This window comes from Canis lupus, chromosome 15 (genome assembly GCF_011100685.1).
Source record: "Canis lupus familiaris isolate Mischka breed German Shepherd chromosome 15, alternate assembly UU_Cfam_GSD_1.0, whole genome shotgun sequence".
NCBI lineage: Eukaryota > Metazoa > Chordata > Mammalia > Carnivora > Canidae > Canis > Canis lupus.
Window position 1 is genome coordinate 59,691,662 of NC_049236.1, and position 23,417 is coordinate 59,715,078.

Consider the following 23,417-nt stretch of genomic DNA (forward strand, 5'->3'; position numbering starts at 1 on the left):
AGATTTTATTTATTTATTTTGAGAGGAAGAGAAGGTGCAGTCAGGAGGAGTTTGAGGGAGAAGGAGAGAGAGAATCTCAAGCAGACTCCATGGTGAGTGCAGAATCCTACAGCGGGCTCTGATCCCATGACCATGAGATCATGACTTGAATCGAAGTCAAACAACTGAACCACCTAGGCGCCCCTCACAACCCTGAACGTAATTACACCTGCAAAGATCAGCTCATCGGTATTCCCTTGGTGTAACTCTCATGGTGTCAGCTCAAACTCATGAGATTGTTTATAATAAATGTTTTGCTTCTGCAGGAAAGTTGGTCAGTGTACCTAGTCCCCATTTCCCAACATCAAACATTTGCACACTAATTTATAAATTATTATGACGATTACTAAGACAGCAATGACAACGATGTATTTGTAGATATATTTAACCTAACAAGCTACAAGAAACAAGCATGTAGAATAATAAAATGCTGGTTTTAAGTCCCTATTTCTGCAAGAGTGTATGTAGATGATTGACTGTAACAATGAGCAAATTTTTCATTATATAAATAATTATAACCATTTTGAATATGTAAAAATAGATGAGCAAATTTACATTTGGGAAGACATAAATCATGAAGAAACATTTAGGTTGCAAATTAGAAACTGTCAACCAAGCCATGCTTTAATTTGTCCTAAAACCAGTCCGGATTTGTTTTAATTTTCATTACCCACTAAAACTCTAAATTATGATTACTCAGTCTATGGAGTAGGCAGTCTTTTTCTCAGTCAGCATTGCTTTTACTAGTTAGTCAACTTATGCAAATCTATTTTAAATTGAAGGGAAAACACAAATCAAATTGAAAGGGAGCAAATAAAGGACAACTTGTTTCTTGCAAATGATTGAGGTATTAAAAACCTTCTCTAAGCATTTTATCATTCATTTAAAAGTTTGGACAAATGTGGAAATGAACATGCTCCTCATTGTATTGTATTATTTCACTTTAATTCAGTAATTCCAAACTGATGTTTCCAATTTTTCCTCCAAAAGCATCTCAAGGGAGACAATCCCTCTTGACTTCTCAATGAAAGGGGAGTAGATCACTTTGATCAAATATAAACAGAGATTGCTTCAAAGACAATTCTGGGATATTCTGAAAAATCTTTAGCTCTGTTTCTTCATCTCAAAAAGTAGATGAGACAAAATGACACCAAAGATGCCTTAAAATCTAAGATTCTATAATATAATTTTTAAAAACCACATACAAGCCTTAGAGGAATGAAGATTATTATTAATAAAAATAGATATTTGCTATTCTTAAGTGAGTTACTTATAATAAGTTATTTTTTAAAAATCGTTTCAGTATGATCTATTTGGCATTTGTCAATAATAATGACTGAAAATCACTGAACTATTGATATTTCCAAGACAAAGAATGTAGCACTATACATGCACTGTCTAATTTAATCCTTATAAAATTATTACCAGGTCAAAGTGTAATACTCATATGTGTATAAAAACTTTATATACATCAGCTTGTGTGTGTGTGCGCATGCAGAAAGAGCAGGGAGGAGGGAAACAGGGAAAAAGAGAGAGGGAGAAAGATTGAGACAGAAAAATTGGAAAATACAAATTATCTGAACCACTTATGTTTAATTATATAAATTCTTTACTTCTGGGAAAAACGCACAAAACATGATCAGCTATAAATATCAATGACTACTGTCATGTGCCAGACCTGGAAAGTGAGAATGTTTTCCTAAGGTTACCCAACTATTAAGTTGTGGGGCAGAAAATCAAATGTCAATTTGTCCGGCAGAGAAATCCAGTCACTTTATGACTATGCTATGTAGCTTTTTACTCCATTTCAGGATCGTAGTTAACATATATATCTGTGACTGTGTATAATTTCTTTAAACAAACCATGAAAAATCTAACTAAAAAATAAAGTCAAAATTGACATTAATATAACTATAAAGTTTAATTTGGTTTAAGCCAATACTACAGATATAGGTTGAATCAATAATAAACCTAATCCCTATTTTATGTAAAAAAATGAGTCCAACAGCTAGTGTTCAAGCTGATATAGCAACCCAATCTACTCCCAGGAATATCAGATACCTCCTATAAGTGAGCTGGTCTACTTCATGGGCTTTGTGATATTACTTGTGCTATATAATCACTGGATCTAAAGACATGATTTTATTCTGATAAGAGCTCTGCCTCATGGCTGGGAAATAAACAAATCCCCATAGCGCATCCCTCTGCTCTTGCTTCAAGAATGCTCTTTACACAGCCTGATAAATCATCTTAGTACTAATGACATTTGGTGGTTTAATTCAGATTTTATAGTTCTTTTTAAGCAGGAAGGAATTGGTATCATTTGTCCTGGAATATGGATGCCGGAAATTTTAGGGTCAAAAATGCTTTTTCCAGAGACATAAATGGCAAATTAGCATTTAACAAATCATCTATCCTGAACCAAGTTCTAAAGAGAAAAAATGCATCTCAAGCCAGAAAATGAATTGAAAAGTATCATTGTGCAGAGAAAATATATTATTAGACTAAAATGAGGTAGAATTAGGTGGAAACAAATGTAATACATTTCAAATTTTGGAAACATTACATTTTGGAAGTATATTTTTCCAATAAAGATATTAAAAATTAACTTCAATAACATCTCAATTTTATAGTCACTGTCACTCTCCTCAATGTTTATCATCCTATTACCCCATGCCATTTGTTTATAAGTGAAATCAATGTAAAATGAACATCAAGGTACATCAAGGGGGAGGAGGAGGATTTCTGCAAAAGATAGCATGAGGGGTATGAAGTAGAAGAAATGTTCCCATTTTGCCTTAGAGCAGTGTTTCTCAACCTTGGCACTACTGACATTTTGGTCTGGATAATTCTTTGTTATGGTGGCCTGGGCCTGTCCTGGTCATTGTAAGGTGTTTAGTATCATTCCAGCTTCTGCCCATCGGATACCAGTAGCAGTCCCCTACTTCTAGTTGTGACAACCGAGAATGTCTCCAGTCATTGCCAAATGTCCCCTGATTGTGAACATTGCCTTGGAAGTAAGGAAACTGGCTAATGTTAATGGAAACAAGCAGCATATTTAGGTCTGTTACTGATTACAGGCTAACGAAACTGAACTGGAAAATTCAATGTCTTACAAAGGTCCTTTGACTCCTGTCCCTTTTCTACTTTTATCCCTATCCCACGTCCTCCATATCTGATAGAGCCATTGAAGCTTATTCCTGAAAACTAATCTCTTTTTACCATATTTATTTAAAATACCAGTTTTTGTGTGTACATATATCTTAAGCCTCTTTCCAAACTTTGGCTACTGTATGTCTTTTTATTGTTTTCTCTGAATTTTTCCCTTGACAACATGTCTAATAAATGCTTTCATGGAACTTTCCACGTAAGAGATTTAAAAAATAGTGATAAGTGTTAGGAAGAATTATTATTTTTCTCAAAGATTTTGTTTATTTATTCATGAGAGACACACACAGAGAGGCAGAAACATAGGCAGAGGGAGAAACAGGCTCCTCACAGAGAGCCTGATGTGGGTCTCAATCCCCAGGGGCCTGGAACCATGCCCTGAGCCAAAGGCAAACACTCTACTGCTGAGCCACCCGGGTGTCCCAAGAGGAATTAGTTACAATAAAACCACATATTGGGCATGGAAATTCTGAAAGAAATTAAAACAAGCAGACCGGAGAGTTCTTTAGAGTCATAAGGAAAGCAGATAAAAATTAAGAAATACTGGTAATTTTAATATTTAGAAGAGTAACTATTTTAATGTATACTACAATTCTAATTATTTTGAAGACATATGACTTTACATCCTTGGTCAATATAATAGGAAAGAAATAAAAATTTCTGAGAAATTTAATTAGGTAGATTTTTCCCCCCAGTGTCAATATGAAAATACCTTGACTACTTTCCAAGTCAATAAAATTACACTAAAGGAATAATTTATAAAATCTTCATTTTTGATAAAATTAAGAGTGCTGATTTAAAGATATCCAACACACGACTTATGGTTAATTTAGTCCTAGTTTTTGAGAGAACTTCTTTACTGACTATAAGTAGTATCATAATTAAATTGTAAAATATTATAAAAAATATGTGCTATGGTATTTTCATCAATTCTAGAATTCACAGATTAACTCTTACTTATATTTGAGAAAGATGAAATTTATAATGATCTTGTCTTCCCTAGAAACTCAGAGAGAATATGGCATAAACTTTTTTTTTTTCAGTACGTTGTAGAAGAAAATAACAAAACTGGACTGGGCAAAGACCTCCAAAGAGCTGAACCATTTTTCAAACATACCTCCCTCTTACTGTGAATGAAATTCAGCACTTACCTAACCTTTGAAGTTTCCCCTAGGCACCTGAGAATTAGATCCAGGATTACTCACAGTTAGAACCATCCTCAGACAGGGGAGACACTAGTAGTTCTCAACAAGGTACTATTTTAATTTTCTGTCTCAGTAGGGTATGTCAGTAGAGTTTTTGTAAATGCAATTTTATTAAGGTGAGCAATGATATAAAAAGACCCATTTAGCTAAAAGGTCTTTAAAACATGAAAATAGATATTCATTATTTATTTTATGTATACTTTTACTTTAAAATATGCTTTTGCCCCTCTTTGATTTGTGTTTCTCAGCAGAGTACCTTATCTATCACTTCACAGTGAAATTGAAGCTATAAGGCTCAATCATTTATCCCTCCCATTCATCTTTTAACATACAAATAATTCATCATTACCACAATTTTTCCTTTTCAGGAAGGGTATAATTTGTCTGTCTAATAGATTCATATTTTAACAAAGGTTCCATACATTTCTGCCTCATTCACACAGTGAGCACTAATATAAACTATGTATTTTGGTTAATAGTAATGAATCAATATTGGCTCATCAATGATAACCTATCATACGAATATAATATGTTAATAAAAGAGAGAAATAGGGGTGAGGGGGAGTATATGTGAACTCTGTACTTTATACTCAATTTTTCTGTAAACATAAAATTTCCTTAGGAATGCATCTACCTTTTTAAAACAAATTCTTATGAAGAAAAAAAAGATGGGGAAAGTTATCCCGAAGATTCTGAAGAAAAGCATATTGCTGAGAAAAGTTTAATAAAAGAGACAGAGGACATTTTTGGAAAATAAGAGCAAGATATAAAATCCAAGGAAGGCGATCAGGGACATGAGGATTATACAAAAAGAGATGTGAGTAAGGTGTATAAAGGACAAATTGAAATTGTAATGACTGGCAATACTGTGTAGAGCAACTGAAACTCACATACATTGATGTGAGAATGCAAAATGGCAAAGCCATTTTTAAAATCTTGCCAGTTTTTAATAATGTGAAACATACTTACCATATGACAGTGTAATTCCATTCCTAGATATTTATCTGAGTGCAATGAAATAGAAAGCTTCAGTCAGATTTAACAACCCCAAACTAGAAACAACTCAGAAGTGCATCAACAAATGCATAGAAAAACAAGATGTGTTAGGCAAATATTTCTTAGGATACAAAAAGCACTTAGAAAATTGTTAAATTGGAAAACAACTAAATTTTTAAATATATACTCTTCAAAAAATGCAGCTAAGAAACTTAGAAGGCAATACACATAGTGAGGCAAGATATATAAAATATATATGTTACTTTTACTCAGAATATATGTTGAAGTTTTACAACTCCATAAGACAAATAACTCACAACAAAATGAGCAAAATGTTTAGTCATTTCACCAAAGAATGCCAAATACACAGCTGAAAAGATACTAAGTATCATTAGGCATTAGATGAAGGCAAATTAAAATCTCAGGGAGGTATCACTACATACCTAGTAGAATGGGTAAAATTGTAATGACTGGCAATACTGTGTAGAGCAACTGAAACACATACATTGATGTGAGAATGCGAAATGGCAAAGCCATTTTTAAAATCTTGCCAGTTTTTAATAATGTGAAACATATACTTACCATATGACAGTGTAATTCCATTCCTAGATATTTATCTGAGCGCAATGAAATAGAAAGCTTCAGTCAGATTTAACACCAAACTAGAAACAACACAAAAGTGCATCAACAAATGCATAGAAAAACAAGATGTGTTATATCCACACAATGGAATACTATTCAAGATTTTAAAAAACCCCACAACTGACACAACATAAATAAAGTCATTGACCTTATGCTAAATGAAAGTACGTGTATATTAAAAAGTACACAATCTACAATTATATTTATTTAAAATTCTAGAAAAGGCAAAACTAAGGTGGCAGAAAACAGGTCACTGATGGTTGGAGATAGAGGCAAAGAAATGACTACAAATCAGCCTTTCTGTTTGATCAAATTATTCTACACCTTGATTGTACTATTAGCTACCCAACTGCATACATCTGACAAAATCGTTAAATTGTATATTTATAATTGGTGAATTTTATGCACATAAATTATTAAAGACAATAAAAAGCAAGTAGCTATCAAATTGCCCACTTAAAATTGATTATTTTTATTGTATATAAATTATACCTTAATATATCAGATTAAAAATGATGGGGATCAGAATAAGTATCAACTTAAGTATAATTTGTGGTGAAAAAGACAAACCATAATCAAGCAGAAAAATTAAACAAATATATAATAGGAGATTATATCTCCGCTAGAGACATTTAGCCTTTGAGGGTCACAAATCCCTTTGTACCCTTTATCGGTTACTGCCTCTCAGTTTCAAATCCAGTCTTCGATGCCTGGCCTGTAATATTGGGCCTAGATACTGTAAATATTTTCATTTACCAGATAGCAAAATATGAAGGTTTGTCAATAGAGACTACCGGAGAAGAAAGGAGTTTCTCGTCCTGCATGGGGTGCTCCTCTAATAAATTTCCTGAAGCAGCACGTGGGGCTTTTCGAGTGCTTAGATCCTGGAGCATGTGTGGCTTCTGTAGTGTCCAGCACTAGCATGGCCCAGTGACCATGGCCGGTCATTAATGGATTCCCTGGCACCTACCTGAGTGTCACTGGCTCAGCACCTCCCATGAATGCTTCCTATCACCTTGGGGAACTATCCCCTTGGACAATTTTGTAGTAAAGCGCTACCGGTTTGGTATCACTTATGAATGGCTTCACCTACTACCCCACTGGCCTCACAGTGGAGTGTCAATAGCCTACACATCATCTTCTAATAGACAGACTCCCCCAGAACTCCCTTGTATAACTTTGTAGTCTCTGTGAATTTCATCATCTTGTGAGTGTCAGCTGTGTGCCATCCAGCGAAGTCTAGATTTCATCTCTGGGCTAGAAATGAAGGGCAGGAGGGACTCTGAGATTCACTTCTTCCTTGGGACTCTATCTCGGTCCTAGAATTAGTTGGTTGGTTGGTTATTACTATTTTTTTAGAATTTTATTTATTCCTTACCAATCCTTCAGTGCTCTAATATCTTATTAGTATTAGTAATTATTTATATTAAACTTTCCCTATTCAAATCACTGAGTGGTTTTGACCTTGACTGACCTTTAAGTGATATACCCTGTGACAGCCTGGGGAAGCCTACAGAACTCATTTCATAGTGATGTTTAAAATGCATTAAAATATGTGAAATATAAAAATTATATTAAATACAAAATTAATATGAAATATATACATTTTTAAAGGATTTATTTATTTATTTTAGAGAGAGAAAGCACGCAAGCAGAGGGAAGGGCAGAGGGAGAGGGAGAGAGAGGATCTCAAGCAGACTCCGTGCTGACGTCAGACCTGAAGCAGGGCTCCATCTCACGATCCCGAGACCATGACCTGAACTTAAACCAAGAGTTCGAAGTTTAATCAGCTGAGCCACCCAGGTGCCCCTAACATATTTTTTAAATGTGGTATAGTAATATATGAGCTTCTTGGTCCTACATTAAAGACATAGCATAATTTCAAAGTAGTGAAGAATATAAATAGCATTTCAAGAATACTTTGACTCTAATGTGATGAGAAAACAGCTTTCGTTTTTATTGTGATGAGTTGGAAAGACCCATTCCTCCTGTTCCTCCTTTACTCTCATGCTACTACACTCACAATATATCTGACACCAGGTATGTGGAGCTTTTTCCCATACCAAGCAATTCTCTGTGGCACTTGCTGGGTACCCTACAACTCCATTCAGTCCTGACGCTAACTGGATTTAGTGCAGGCGTGACAGGTTAAGGCTCAATCCACTCTTAACTGCCTCTCACTTCAGTTGCTAATTCAAGCAGTAGGTCCTCAGATTGTCCACCACGTCTACCTAACTTGGCGACAAATTGAAGGTTCCCATGCCTGCCCTCTTGGATTTATTTGCTGGAATAGCTGACAGAACTCAATAGAACACTTAGATTTATCAGTTTATTGTATGATAAAAGATATAGATGTGTTGTCAGATAAAGAGATACACAGGGCAAGGTCTGGAAGGAACTTGAATTTAGGAGGTTCTGTCCCCATGGAATTCAGGTGTGCCACCCTCCCAGTATGGGAATATGTTCATTAGCCTGGAGCTCTCTGAACCCCCATACTATTGGGTTTTTATGGAGGCTTCATCACACAGGTGTGGTAAGTCATTAACTCTGTTTCCAGCCCCTCTCTTCTCCCTGGAGAAAGGAGGTGGGGCTGAAAGTTTCAAGTTTCTAATCATAGCTTGGTGTTTCTGGTGACCACCCCCTTTCAGAAGGCATCTAGGAGCCCACTAAGAATTGCCTCATGGAAACAAAACACACTCCTATCACCCAGGAAATTCAAGGGATTTATGGGCTCTGTGTCAGGAACCAAGGTCAAAAACCCAATATTAGAACAAGAATCTCTTGGAGTTCTTATCACTTAGAACATTACAAGGGTTTTAGAAACTTTGTGTTAGGATACGAGAAAATATTCTAGCATGGCTTAGTTTATCTCAAAATGAGAGGAGATAACAAATGGGCCTAAAGCACTATTTCAAGATCAAATAGCTAAAAAATTTCCAAAACTGATTAGAAAATGCAGGCTACATATTCAAGTAGTGCTATGAACCCCTATAGAACCAATAAAAACAAAACAAACAAAACACTTCAGATACTCACACATACTCACACTCACACATGCACACATTCACTCATACTCCCTTACTAACATTGTACATGCTGTCTTAATTACATCATTTATTGAATCCCAAAGACAGGGAAAAATCTTAAAATAGTAGTTCAGGGAAAAGAAACATAGACAAATTACTTCCAGAGAAGCAGAAGAAATCCAGAAAATAATGGGATATCTTCAATATATTGAAGATAGTAATCTGTCAAATTAGTATTCTATATGCAGTAAAAATATTCTTCATAGAAGAATAATCTTCATAGATGATGATATATAAACATTTTGAGACAAAGTAAAAAGAATACCAGAATAGCCAGAAATAAGAATATATATACACACACGCACACACACACACATACATACATACATATAAATATATATGTCATTTTGCTTGTCTTTGAACTTTACATAAATGGAGTCAAACAAAATGTGTGGCTGGCTTTTCCCACTCTGCATGACCATTGCCATCAGTAGATGGTAATGTGTGTAGCTGCCATTTGTTTCTTCTCATTACCATTTACTTTACTGTAACAATGTACTACAATTACCTATTCCATTATTCTATTATTTACTCTATTTTTAATGAGATCTTGAATTTTTCCCTCCAGTTTTAGGCCCTTGGGAGCATTCTTTTTACTGTCTTCTGTGTTGATATGAATATATTGCCATGGAGTAGGTAACTAGAAATGAAATCACTGGATTTCACAAAGTGAGCTGGAAAATGATGCTTTCTCTCCACTCATCTAATCTAATGTCTGAAAGTAAAATTTTGGGTAAAATTGATACTAATTCCTCTAAGTATTTTATAGTGTTTTATAGAATTTATGGATGCAGCCATCAGGTTCTGGAACTTTCATCATGGCAACATTTTAAATTATGGATTAAACTTATATAATACTTTTCTCATATTGACACATGTAGATAATGTGTTGAGTTAGATTATGGATGCAATGATCATAGCACCTACTAATGATAGTTATTACTACTGTCTTCTGTGTTAGGCAGAGGGGACAACTAGCTGATATTATCTTTGTTTAGAATGAAAATTTTTTTTTTCCAAAGTCATAGTATCATTACTTAATCTTTTACATGTTAGAATTACATATTTTTAGTAAAATAATACAGCTTAACATTCTGCTTTATTTACTTCTTTTCACCTCCCTTGTGAGCAAGGCAAACAAACACTTTCATAAGACAGACAGCCAATTTTGTGCTCTTAAGGGAGTAATTTCTTAAACGCAGGAAGGTACAGCGTGAACAGAAACTGGAATTTGTAAGAGTCAACATTTTCACATTAAATAAATGCTCTTGTAATTTCTAAAAATTTCATGACCTATTTAAAATAGAGAGACATGTCTTGGTGGATGATAAAAATCAGTAAGAAAGAACTGGAAGAAGCATATGCAGTAAGAGTAAGGTATGTATGGGGTTAAGTGCTTAGAGTTGAGAACAGAGATAAGGAAATTTGCATAAACACACAAGCAGACACACACATTTTTGAAAAAGGAGAGAAGTAAAAAAAAAAAGAAAAGAAAAAGGAGAGAAGTATAAATGGTGTGAACACAGAAATCGACAGCAAGAGACACCATTCCCATGTGGCTTGAGAAATCCAAGCTGATCTTTAATAAAAGAAGGAAAATTGGTTGATAGTGACATATGAAAGGCAAGTAGCAGAAGGAGCAACTTGACAGGAGCTTAGTGATACATCCTTGAGGCCTTTGACAGGAATGAGTGTATATGCAATACACAAAATTTAGAAGTGCCAATGTACTCCTCCTGATTGCTAAATGAAGCATCCAGCATCATATTAGAATCTTACGGTTTCTCCTAAGTGATTGAAACCTCGTAATTATTTAATCATCATTTTATTCATAGGAGTTAATTTATCCTCACCATTCTGACTTCAAAACATGCAAAATAAGGAACATTCCCTAATGAAAGTAAAAAGTTTTATTTTTAGAAAACTGCATATCAGGGGTGCTTGGGTGGCTCAGTGGTTAAGGGTAGGCCTTCCACCCAGGGCGTGATCCTGGAGACCTGGAATCAAGTCCCGCATCTGCTCCCTGCATGGAGCCTGCTTCTCCCTCTGCCTGTGTCTCTGCCTCTCTCTCTCCCTGTGTTTCTCATGCATAAATAAATAAAATCTTAAAAATAAATAAATAAATAAATAAATAAATAAATAAATAAATAAAATCTAGAAAGAAGAAAGAAAGAGAAAGAAAGAAAGAAAGAAAGAAAGAAAGAAAGAAAGAAAGAAAGAAAGAAAGAAAGAAAAGAAAGAGAAAGAAGAAAGAAAGAAAGAAAGAAAGAAAGAAAGAAAGAAAGAAAGAAAGAAAGAAAGAAAGAAAGAAAGAAAGAAAGAAAGGAAACTGCATATTGGAGCGCGCCTGGGTGGCTCAGTCGGCTAAGCTTCTGCCTTTGGCTGAAGTCATGATCTCAAGGTCCTGGGATCGAACCCTGCATTGGACTCCCTGCTTGTTGGAGAGCCTGCTTCTCCCTCTCCCTCTGCTCCTCCCCTCCATGCTTGTTCTCTTTCTCTCTCTCAAATAAATAAACAATAATCTTTAAAGAAAAGAAAACTGCATATATATACACTCCAGCAGATGGAAGGAATACAACACACTCTATAAAATTATTAATTTGATTTCTTTCTGAAAGACGGCTTTCCTTCTCTTCTCCAAAAATACAGACTCAAATTAAATCGAAGAAGATTCAACTCCCGATAGTTCAGACTTGAATCTCTTATCCGTTCAGTAGACCAATTACTACTTTTGATTTCTGTTCTCTTCTTAGTCAAAAATAAAAGATCCCTACTCATTTAATAAAAATGCAAGAGCACATAAACAACATTACACATTTTAATTAGAATTTGTGGTAATAGCCCCAACTTGACTTATTCTCAAATTCTTCAATGTCTTGTTAGAAAAAAATTATTGTGTCTTTACTAATGGTTTCCCTTCTGTACCATGAAATGTGGCTTCATCTCATCTCAATTCCATCTTTTATTCCCATCATACCTGTGGCGACCACTCCGCACAAGCTTCCATTTACTTCAAACAAATACAACTTGACAGGTCCGGACTTGGGCCTGTTTCAGCAGCTGCTGCCTCCTGCCCTCAGGATTTCTCTAGCCGTGTGGGCTTCCTCTCTGTTCCCTCATATATGGGGGAGTTACAGTCCTGGAGTACCCTTACTGAGGGAGGACAGGGGATTATGGATAAAAATTTCCTATTTTTTTGTTCCTACAGGAAGACAATCCACACCTACATTTCACAAGTCTCCTTAGAAGGAAGATTATGCAGAATCAAACACTAGTCATTTTTAGGGTAAACAACTTGATTGTGCAATTTTATATGATTTTTTTTCTCTCTCCCTGTTTACTTCTCTATTTCTCAAATCCATACTCTGGGAGTACATTTCTAAATAAACTACTAGAACACAGCCTTTGATTCACTCTGTTTTTGAGGAACTCAGACATGTCAATACTCAGTAGAACAAAATAGCTCACTTTAGGTGGCCATCCTCCACGACAGCTTGCCAACTATCTGATCAATTACGTTACCAGTTCCTTGAACCACTTTACTAAATGTTCTCGTTTGTCCACCTTTCAATCTTAGTTGCCAGCTCTGTCAATGTTGCTTACATTTGTTTTCTGTATTCTTACCTCAGTTCCATTTAAGAAAAAAATAAAATAAAATAAACTTAGTCCCTTTCTCTTCTATTTAAGATTTCCCAGTGAAGACACTGCTTCCCTTTTCTGGTATCAGGTCTGCATCTAATCAGGTGGATGAACCAACCAACTGACCCAACTGGCTTCTCATACACCACCCAAGAGCAATGGGCAGCCACCCCTTCCAATTCAAACTGTATCATACTTACCAGGCTGTTCTGCTCCCCAAATAACAGCCCATGCTAGCAGCAAACCATAACCCAAACCCACTTTTGTTCAAAAGGATAGCAAGAACGAGATCAGATTATTCAGTTTTCTTTTTTTCCCTCTTCTACTCACAATTTTGAGGTATTGCATAAAAATTTGGTTGATATAACTACATTTAATTTGACTATTTGAGACCCTGGATCCTCTACCCCCAAGTCACATCTACTACTTAAAAACTCAGAATACAATATTTTATCAGGCAAAAATGAAATATCTAATACATATGTAGCAATTGTGACTTGCAAAACTCTTTTGCATCTGTAATTTTATTTGATTTTCCCAACATTATAACCATAAGAGAGATGGTACAGACAATAAGATCTCCATTTCACAAACGAAGACATTGAAATTCAAAGAACAGAATTGCATGTGGCCACAGTCATCAGACTGGTAAATATTGAGGCCAGGATATGAACTCATCTTGACTTCCCGATCAAATGTTCCTTCCACATTTGGAACAGATGAGTGTTCAACCAGTGTCATCCAATGTCATAGAGGGGTACACAGTCAAAACTCACTTCCTCCTCTAAGAAAACATGCCAAGACAAATTAATTCCTCAGACACCTAGTAGACTCCCTACTAAAGGAAAGGGAGCATGAGACAGAAATATGTTTAATTTTATGAACAAGGCTGTCATCTTTGTTGATGGTAAAAGGCAGTATTTTAGAATAATCAGAAGCCTATATTCTCTCCAAGAGCTTTGTTTATTGGAGAGTTTCTATGCTATCCTGGAAGTACAACAGATGCCTGGTGTGTCTGTAATGAAGTTTGCATACATTAGCATGCTTTGCAATTAGAATTGCCTGCAGGTCCACACAGATGACTTCTGTTCCTGCTCTTTTTCTTGATAGGTTTCGCTTTCATGGTGAAATCTTTAATAGTGCACCCCTATCTGAAGAAGGGTTATCACACTCTGTGTTTGGCAAGACAGGACAAAATGAATTATCAGCATAGTAGTTATGGAGAGCCCCAACCCCTTTGCCTAGGATGATGGGAAAAGAATTCAGAGACTGCCAAACAATCTCATTTGCCTGGAATGTTTGTACATAAATTAATTAGTTTCTATGCCATTATAAAATAATGTGCCTTTGAAGATGAATGAAAACAAATTGTTTTTTTAATCAAGAATTTAGCTTGGATAATAATTCTTCAGTTAGAGGAATATTCCAAAATGAAGTTTCCAAAGTCATCATGAAAAAAATCCAAGGCATATTCTTCTTTTGGTTTCTAAAACCTATATGTACTTTTAAAAAAAAGATTTTTATTTGTTTATTCATGAGAGACACAGATAGAGGCAGAGACATAGGCAGAGGGAGCCTGATGCAGGACGGGATCCCAAGACCCAATCCTAGGACCCCGGGATCACGACCTGAGCCAAAGGCAGACGCTTAACCGCTGAGCCACCCAGGCGTCCCTAAAATCTATAGGTAGTTTTAATCCTTTTTGGTTTCTGGTCAGTTTGATTTTATAGGTTGCAAATTAAAAGTCCTCTTTATACACTTCAGTTCTCCATATCTCAACAGCTTAAGACCTATTATTTATACTTCAAAATGCCTCAAACCTTTTCTATTCTTACCACCCTCACAGACTGCATTCTAATTTACTCCCAGCAGCTGGCTAGAATAACGCCATGGAGAAAATAAACATCTAAGAAGGCCCGAACTAATCTCAGAGGTTATATTAGGGGAAAATGTAGTAAGAAAAACTGCCAATGGAAAGAATAAAATCTTAGAGAATATATGGTTTTTGGGGATTAGAGATTTTAAATGACATTAAATATAACTGCAAAACACAGGAAAGTGAAATTCTAGAAGACATTGGCTTCTAAAACAAGTCATATTTATCAATGTTATCACCCTACTTTCATAGATATTGTTCATGAATAAATAATCTACAATTTTTCAAGTCAGCTGCTTCTAAATGATATGGGATATGCTAGGATCTTGGATCTTGTGGGCATGCACATATTAGTGCATCTCCTTTTGCCAATAAGTCCTTTAATTCGAGGTAACATTAATGAGATCTCATGTCAGTAAATCAAGTGTTCTTAAGTTCTTGGATGCCCATAGAAGGGAGACCTTAACCTCCCAGCAACAGTGCTTCTGATGCATCAGTGAGATTCTGGTTAGTTTCATGAATTGTTTCAACACAATCAAAAGTCACATTGGGTTTTTCCATAAAATTTCCACACATGTGAAATCAGACAAAAACTAATATCGAGGTCAGCCTAGAAGGGAAAGAATTTGCAATAGGGTAACTGCCCTAAGGGGAAGGGTCAGTCCTAGTTTTCAAAAAAAAAAAAAAAAAAAGATTGATTATTATCCACAAAAAAGAGAGCTTCAGGTCCTATCTTTTTCATACCCCTCATCACCAGGCAGGAGAGAATATCATCCTCTAGAAATTTATCCTTGTCTCTGCTTAATTTAATTAGCTCACCTTGTTATTCAAAAGATGTGAGAGTTTGTTAAAGAAAATGTTATTCATGTTTGGCACTTAAAATGTATAAAACCATGTCAGAAGTTTCCTGGAATATCCTAAGCTGAAGAAATACTACCATTTGGTATTTGGATCCTGAAAATGAACCCTGGGCTGTAAGAGCAGGACCCAGAACATTTAAATATGTTTTTCTGGATCCTCACACTGCCCAGCACAAATATATACACAAAAATTGACATATTCTTATTAAAGCAGAAAATGTTTAACGAGATCAAAAATCTTGCTTAGAGATATTGTGGAGCTATCACAGGTCCTGATAAGATTGATTTTGCTTGTTTTTATAACTGCTGCTAAAGAACGACTTGCTTCTGGTTATAGACAATTCATTTCCTCCTCAGATCTATAGCATTTGTGCTGTGGGGTTTAATTATATAGATATGCTCAGACTTCCCATTGACAGACACACCTAGGAAATATAATATGCTGTATATAAAGCTTTAGTTTGCATTTAATAAACTAAAACAAAACAAAAAGCTGGGGGCAGGAGGATTCAATTACTGCATGAAAAAAAGTCAGTGGGGCTTTCTTAATGGTATGATCAAATAGACTATATAAAGCTTTTCCAGAAAAATAGCTTATAATCAACTTCTGCTCAAGAAAAAAGAGATATTTCTACCTAATGAGCAGAGAAGTTAAAACAAAAAGCACAAATTACATTAATATCTTAACAAAACAGTAAAAATGCCAAACAGATGAACAACATAGGTATTAATTTTTCATTTGTTTTGATCATGCTTCTTGTAAAATAGATGGGTGGACCCTTTAACCTATTTTGTCAGGAATATGGACAATAGCTTACTATTCATTTACTGAATCCCTACAACAACTCCAACTTTGAAAATACAGAAATGAGTAAGCTAGAACTCACTGTCAAAGGAGATCCATACTAGCAATTAGCACGTTATGCAATATAATTGGTCCCTTTCTTTTTATTACCCATATAGTTACTTTTTACAACACTAATATACTATTAGTATCACATGTATGTGTCTCCATATCACATTCTGTTTTGAAGGGAAGAACTGTGTATGTGCAGACCATATTTAATGCCTAGTACAGTAACTGATATATAGCAATAATGTGCATCAAATCAATTAAATTCTAAAACTTGTGGTTCTGAACACTTTCACAAAGAATGACATAAATAACATGAATTGTCTTGGAAAAAGATGGAACTGCATGTTCAAATCTGGTAGAATGAGAGTTTGAGTCTATATAGGAAACCAGGTAATTTAGCATAACTAGATGAAGGTGTAATTTGGAAGAAATAGGCTGTTAGGCCAAATGATTGGTTAGGTTCAGAAAACAAATGGCTTGATATGCTCTGCTACAGAGTCAGGACTTCTCGTAGACAGTCATCGAACACTCTGTGTGTGAAAATAATATTTATATAAGTAAAGCAAATTTTTTATCTGTTTAGTATTACATTTTGGAAAAATGATCAATATGCTTTCACCAAATATAGAAAAGTATTGTTTGAAGGGTCTATGAAAATGTAGAATATATGCCATACTTTAAGTTATGAGAGGAAAAGCACGTTGGAGGGCTTCTCAGAAAGAATAGTTTAAAACTGAATTAGGACATGAGCCTTATCGTACTCCAGATTCGGGAGATATGGCATATATATCAAGATGTGATGGAAAGGGAGGGAGAATTTCCTTCAGATGTGAGACTGAAATGGAAAATCAGAAAGACATAGCAGGTAGAGTAGACCTTGATCTTCCAACAGCTGGTCCTTGAAGCTAGCTAGGTTCAAGATGTTAAAATGAGATTACAAAATGCCGTAACAGTAAATGGACGATGCGTTAACAGTAAGACAACTTGATTTGGGTATAAATACAAACATTCTGTGGGAAGTTAGAGCTACTTGCATACACTGCTTTAGATCAAACTGATCCAATTCTGTAGAAATCCCATGCAGGTGAGGAACACCCCAGCTATATTATCTTTTGTAAGACATGAGCACTAAACACTTTCAGGAGATAAATTTTTCCAGAAAAATAGCTTATAATCAACATATGCTCAAGAAAAAAGAGATATTGCTTATATACTTCTCCTCTTTCATCACATGCCTTGGAAGAGCAGAAAAAGAAATGTCCATTTTCCTTTTATTTTGCTTTGTTTTATTGTGAACTATTTCAGCAACAAAAGAATGAGAATAATAGGATGAACACTTGTGTATCTATCACCCAGATTAAGAAATGAAATATTACGAATATGTTTGGCACCTCTTATTCACTCCTCTTTGATAGTATTCTCTACTGTGAGCATGATGGTAAGCAAAATACTGAGTTTGGTGTTTATTTTTCAACCACGTCTTCATATTTTTTACTGCATGCATATGTTTAGATAAAGAATATACTGTATTGTATATCTTAACACCGTAAATATGCAATCAGTTGAATGAAGGCATTCGCGTACAAGCACAAAGTAATTTTATTCTTTCCCTCTGCTGTCTTTATACTTACTCTTTCGATCATTCTTCCCCATCTCTAAGGGAAATCTTGGAAGATTCCATATTCTCTTCAGGAAATTTATGGTATTAAAAACTGAGCTCAATTTCAGATATTAAAAAGTTCCATCAAAGCTAATGTCAACTGTTCAATCTCTAATTCAATTTAAAGTGCTCTCTCTCCCTAGTCTGACCTGACTGAGGCTCTGAAACTTGCGAAGAGGAAAAGACTCTTGGATTGGTTGGATTCTTTAATCATTTCCATCTCACTGTTCTATTCCACTCCTACATCCATGTTACCATTGGCTACTTTGGGGTTGAAGCTGGGGGAGGAAGGTGGATAGGAAGGAATGTGGAGGAAACAGAGGAGAGAAAAAAATTCTTCCTTGACTGATGAAATTGTTGAAGGCTGGCACTGAGGCCACGAGCATCTCTTATGTTCAAATATTGACTCTGCTTCTTGCTTAGACAATGCTTTCACGGAGGCTTTCCCTGCTGAACAATACCCTCCCCATTGCCTGTTCACTTTCAAGTTTCTCAAGTCAATGGCTTGAATTCGTCCCTTCTCACCTGTTCCACACACAGAAACTGTCCACTATGTCATCTGACTCTTGAAGGTCTTCTTCAAGATAACCTCTTCTAGATACATAAAAATTAATCTGGTAATTTTCCTTCTCTGTGGAAGTCAGTTTGTGTAAACTATACTTGACTTATATCAATGTCATCTAGGTTTTCAAATTTATTGGTAGAGTGCTGAATAAACTGGTCTCTTTTGATTTCCTTTGCTTCTGTAATTTTTGTCCCAAAGAAAAATGATCTAGAAAAGTAAAGACTGAGAGTTATCCTATAAAGTAATCATATCTTAAAAATAAAGAAGCATGTCGATATTCATGAACAATCTTCACATCATTTATTGGGAAAAATTTAGACTGGCTTCAGATATCTCTTAGCAATATTCAACACAAATATTGCAGTTATGCAACCCGATGAAGGGTCCTCCAAGGAAGTGTGAACAAAGCATATGAATAAAGAGACCAGTACTTGTAAATCTTATAATATCCACTTAGTGTTCCCATGAACCTCTCTGGGAAACTATTAAAGAATGAGTTTCAATCAGCCAAGAGATAAAATAGGAAGTTTAAGGGCAAAAATGGCAATCAGTTTTTAATGTATTTAATTGTAGAACTAGGGGGTTTTTTTTTTTTTAATGTGAGGATTAGAGTGACAAAAGAGAATGTAAATACGATATTGCTTGAAAGTATAGAGAGTATATATTTAACAAAAATTGATAGATGGAGGAAATCAGTTGATTGCCTCATCTGTAGTATTTGAAATTTGATGGATATGATATAATACTCTCTAATAAGGCATTAAAAGTATAAACATAATTACAAAAAGATAAAAAGGCCATAAGAAAATATTGTGGTAATCCCCCCTTATCCATGAGAGATATGTACCAAGACCCCCAATGGATGCCTGAAGTACCCAATCTTATACATATTATGTTTTTTTCTTATGTGTACATACCTAAGATCAAGTTAAATTTATAAATTAGGCACAGCATGAGATTAACAACAATAAATAATAATAAAATAAAACAATTAAAATAATATACGATAACAAAAGTTATGTGAATACGGTCTCTCAAAATATCTTACTGTACTGTACCTACCCTTCTTCTTGTGATGATGTGCAATAATAAAATGCCTCCGTGATGAGAGGAAGTGAGGTGAAGGACATAGGCACTGTGATGGAGCATGAGACTACCATCGCCCTTCTGACCATAGGCCAGGAGGAGGAGGATCCTTTTGTTTCCCGACTGCAGTTGACCCTGGGTTAACTGAAACCAGGGAAAGCAAAACCATGGAGAAGTGGGGATTACTCTATTTACTGAGTAAAATCAGAGGCTTGAATAAATGAAAGCAGGGTGACAGATGCTAATTTGAATCACTTTTCATATTACAGGTAGATGGTACCCAAAGAAAGTAGATAGCAATCCAAAGATATTCTATTTAAATAGTATAGGTACAAACACCAGGAGACTATGCAATTTACAATGCAGTTGTAAAATTAGATCCACATACAAATAATAAGACTTTAAAAAGAGTTATCGCAGACAAGTTACTAATACAAAGAAATGATATTGTTCATCTTACAGAGGTGTTCTGAGGATGAAATGACGAGAGCAGGAAAAGAGACAGAACGTGAACAGCTCCTTCCCACACATGTGGTCCTACTCTGGACCAGGCTCTCTCGAACTTACTGGAGATGAGATAGAGAGTACAAGGTCAGTTGCCCTCTCTTTTTGGAACACATAAAAAGATGAATATAAAAAAGATGTTTGAGGGACACCTGGGTGGCTCAGCAGTTGAGCGCCTGCCTTCGGCCCAGGGAGTGATCTTGGAGACCCGGTATCGAGTCCCACATTGGGCTCCCAGCATGGAGCCTGCTTCTCTCTCTGCCTGTGTCTCTGCCTCTCTCTCTCTCTGTGTGTCTCTCATGAATAAATAAATAAAATCTTTAAAAAAATAAAAATGATGTTCGATGAATTCCCAGTAAACATTAGTTCCCTTATTTCTTACTGTACCTATTATTCATATGAGCCCATGAAGCCCAGAAACGAAGTAGGAAGATTATTTAACAATGAGATGGACTGATGTATTGTATAAGATATTTTCCAAAAATATACAAATGTTGTAAAGAGAAGACATCTCTCAGGAATCAGTTTTGAAAACTTATGGTTCAAATAGCTTTAAGTACTAGTTCCGTTTTTATTTTAAACAAAATTTTAACTCCATTTTTGTCGTGTTTTTCATGGCCAAGCAGGTTATTCTAAGGACTTCTGTCTGCTGAGAACATGAGCTATAACATGAAGAGGCCAGTCACTTGGGGGACTGAGCTAAAGATACTCTCTGATTCTGACATTAGGTGTCACTGCAATCAAGAGAAAGCAGAGCACACAAATGAGCAGTGATAGGGAACTTGAACATGAAGAGAGAAAAGATGCATGTTTCAATTGTAGTATGAAGTACCTGGAGAAGGGCCTGTGTGATACCAAGAGAAAAATAAAGGATTATAATCATAGATAACATAACAAAATAATATTGCAGAGCTAGGATCAAAATTCCTGCCATTAGTATAAATGTAAATGAATTGAATTAATCTACTAAAAATATTATTATTAAATCAAACAAAAAGCCCACGTACTGCTGTGAGATACCCCTGAGACAAAGTTATCCATACAAAGTTTTTTAAAGGAGAAGCAACAATAACATAGGTACATACCAATGAAAAGTAAGCAGAGGTCAAAATTATGGTATCAGATGACGTGCATTTGTTTAAAAATGTTAGAAACCAGAAGGTCAGCTGACAATATCGACAGAAACAATTCCTATGAGGATATAACAGCAGAAGTTCATGAAACTGTAATCAATAAGTAAGAAGACATACACTAGACATAGGAGAGTTAGTTCAAATTTTTCAGTCCTTCAAATATGAAGTGAATAAAATTTATGTAATTATATAAAAAACCTAAATAATGTAATTAATAAAGTAGATATGAGATATAGATGCATATATATATACACATACATGTATATGTGTGTACTACATACATATACTCGTATATAGGAAATTTGTCCTAAAACTATCTTTTTTCTTTAAGTTTCTGCTAGCTATTAACCAAGCACTTGAGGAGATATACAAATTAATATCAGCACACTATACCTCATATTCATTATTTGGAAAACTCATGAACAACTTTAACTTCCTTTTTAGGTGCAATAATATGGAGAATCATTGCACAGGTGATTTTTTTTTATGTCTCACATATTGCCCTTCATGATCTCATGATCTTGCACTCCCCTCAGTACATAAGGAAGCGATCATTAACTTTTGCTACATCTTCCATATTGAAGGAATCAAATTCTCAAGGTACATTAGTGATATGATTCTTATGACTGATGTGTATGCAAAAATTGATTTGCTCTTTTTCTCCAATAGGCAGTTCAGGCAAGGAGTCTTTAGATGCAACAAATGTTTCTGTGCCTAATCAAAATCTAGTTAGTGAAGGTTAATTATATAAATCAAAAGTTCAAAACAGCTTACGTGCATAGGTAGGTTAAAAAAAAAAAGGGTTGTGCCTGTTGCACTTGGTCTCAAAACAACACTAATACACAGAATTGCTTTTTCAGCCAGGGGGGCTCTTGTTAATGATAAAATAACAGGAAAAATTTTCTGAGTCATAACTGGTCCATTTTTGTGATCTGTATTATATATAAAAATGATCTGAGTAATAACATGTATTTAAAACTTTTGTAAAGATAGATTCTAGGGGCGCCTGGGCAGCTCAGTTGGTTAAGCATCTGCCTTCTGCTCAGGGTCCTGGGATTGAGCCCGGGCTCCCTATTCAGCGGGGAGTCTGTGTCTCCCTCTCCCTTAACCCCTCTCCCTGCCCGTTGTCTCTCTCTCTCGCTTGCTCACTCACTCTCTCTCTCTCTGTCAAATAAATAAAATCTTTTTTTTTAAAAGATAATTTTAAAAAATTTATAGCAGAGACTGGGGTTCAAGACAGCAGCCTAGGAAAACCCTGAATTGACCTCCTTAAACACAACAAATTTACATGAGAAGATCTAAAAACTGGATGAACAGGAAATGATAATCAGAAAAAAGGCGATCTTTGCAAATAATATATCTGATAATGGGTTAATGCCCAAAAATATTTAAAGAACTCACAAAACTAACAATAAAAAACAAAAAACTTGTCCTTGCTTCGGCAGCACATATACTAAAATTGGAACGATACAGAGAAGATTAGCATGGCCCCTGCGCAAGGATGACACGCAAATTCGTGAAGCGTTCCATATTTTAAGCTTGCAAATTCCAAAGATAAGGAGAAGATCCTTAAAGCAGCAAGAGACAAGAAATCCCTGACTTTTATGGGGAGGAGTATTAGGGTAACATCAAACCTATCCACAGAGACCTGGCAGGCCAGAAAGGGCTGGCAGGATATATTCAGGGTCCTAAATGAGAAGAACATGCAACCAAGAATACTTTATCCAGCAAGGCTCTCATTCAAAATGGAAGGAGAGATAAAGAGCTTCCAAGACAGGCAGCAACTAAAAGAATATGTGACCTCCAAACCAGCTCTGCAAGAAATTTTAAGGGGGCCTCTTAAAATTCCCCTTTAAGAAGAAGTTCAGTGGAACAGTCCACAAAAACAAAGACTGAATAGATATCATGATGACACTAAACTCATATCTCTCAATAGTAACTCTGAATGTGAACGGGCTTAATGACCCCATCAAAAGGCGCAGGGTTTCAGACTGGATAAAAAAGCAGGACCCATCTATTTGCTGTCTACAAGAGACTCATTTTAGACAGAAGGACACCTACAGCCTGAAAATAAAAGGTTGGAGAACCGTTTACCATTCGAA

General features: G+C 35.4%; 1 non-coding gene across 1 annotated transcript; it reads left to right on the forward strand.

The window, feature by feature from the left end:
* The first annotated feature begins 22,744 nt into the window (after positions 1-22,744).
* On the forward strand, positions 22,745-22,851 carry LOC119869455. Its single transcript, XR_005371014.1, has one exon. It is a non-coding gene; the product is annotated as a U6 spliceosomal RNA (small nuclear RNA).
* The last annotated feature ends 566 nt before the right edge of the window (positions 22,852-23,417 follow it).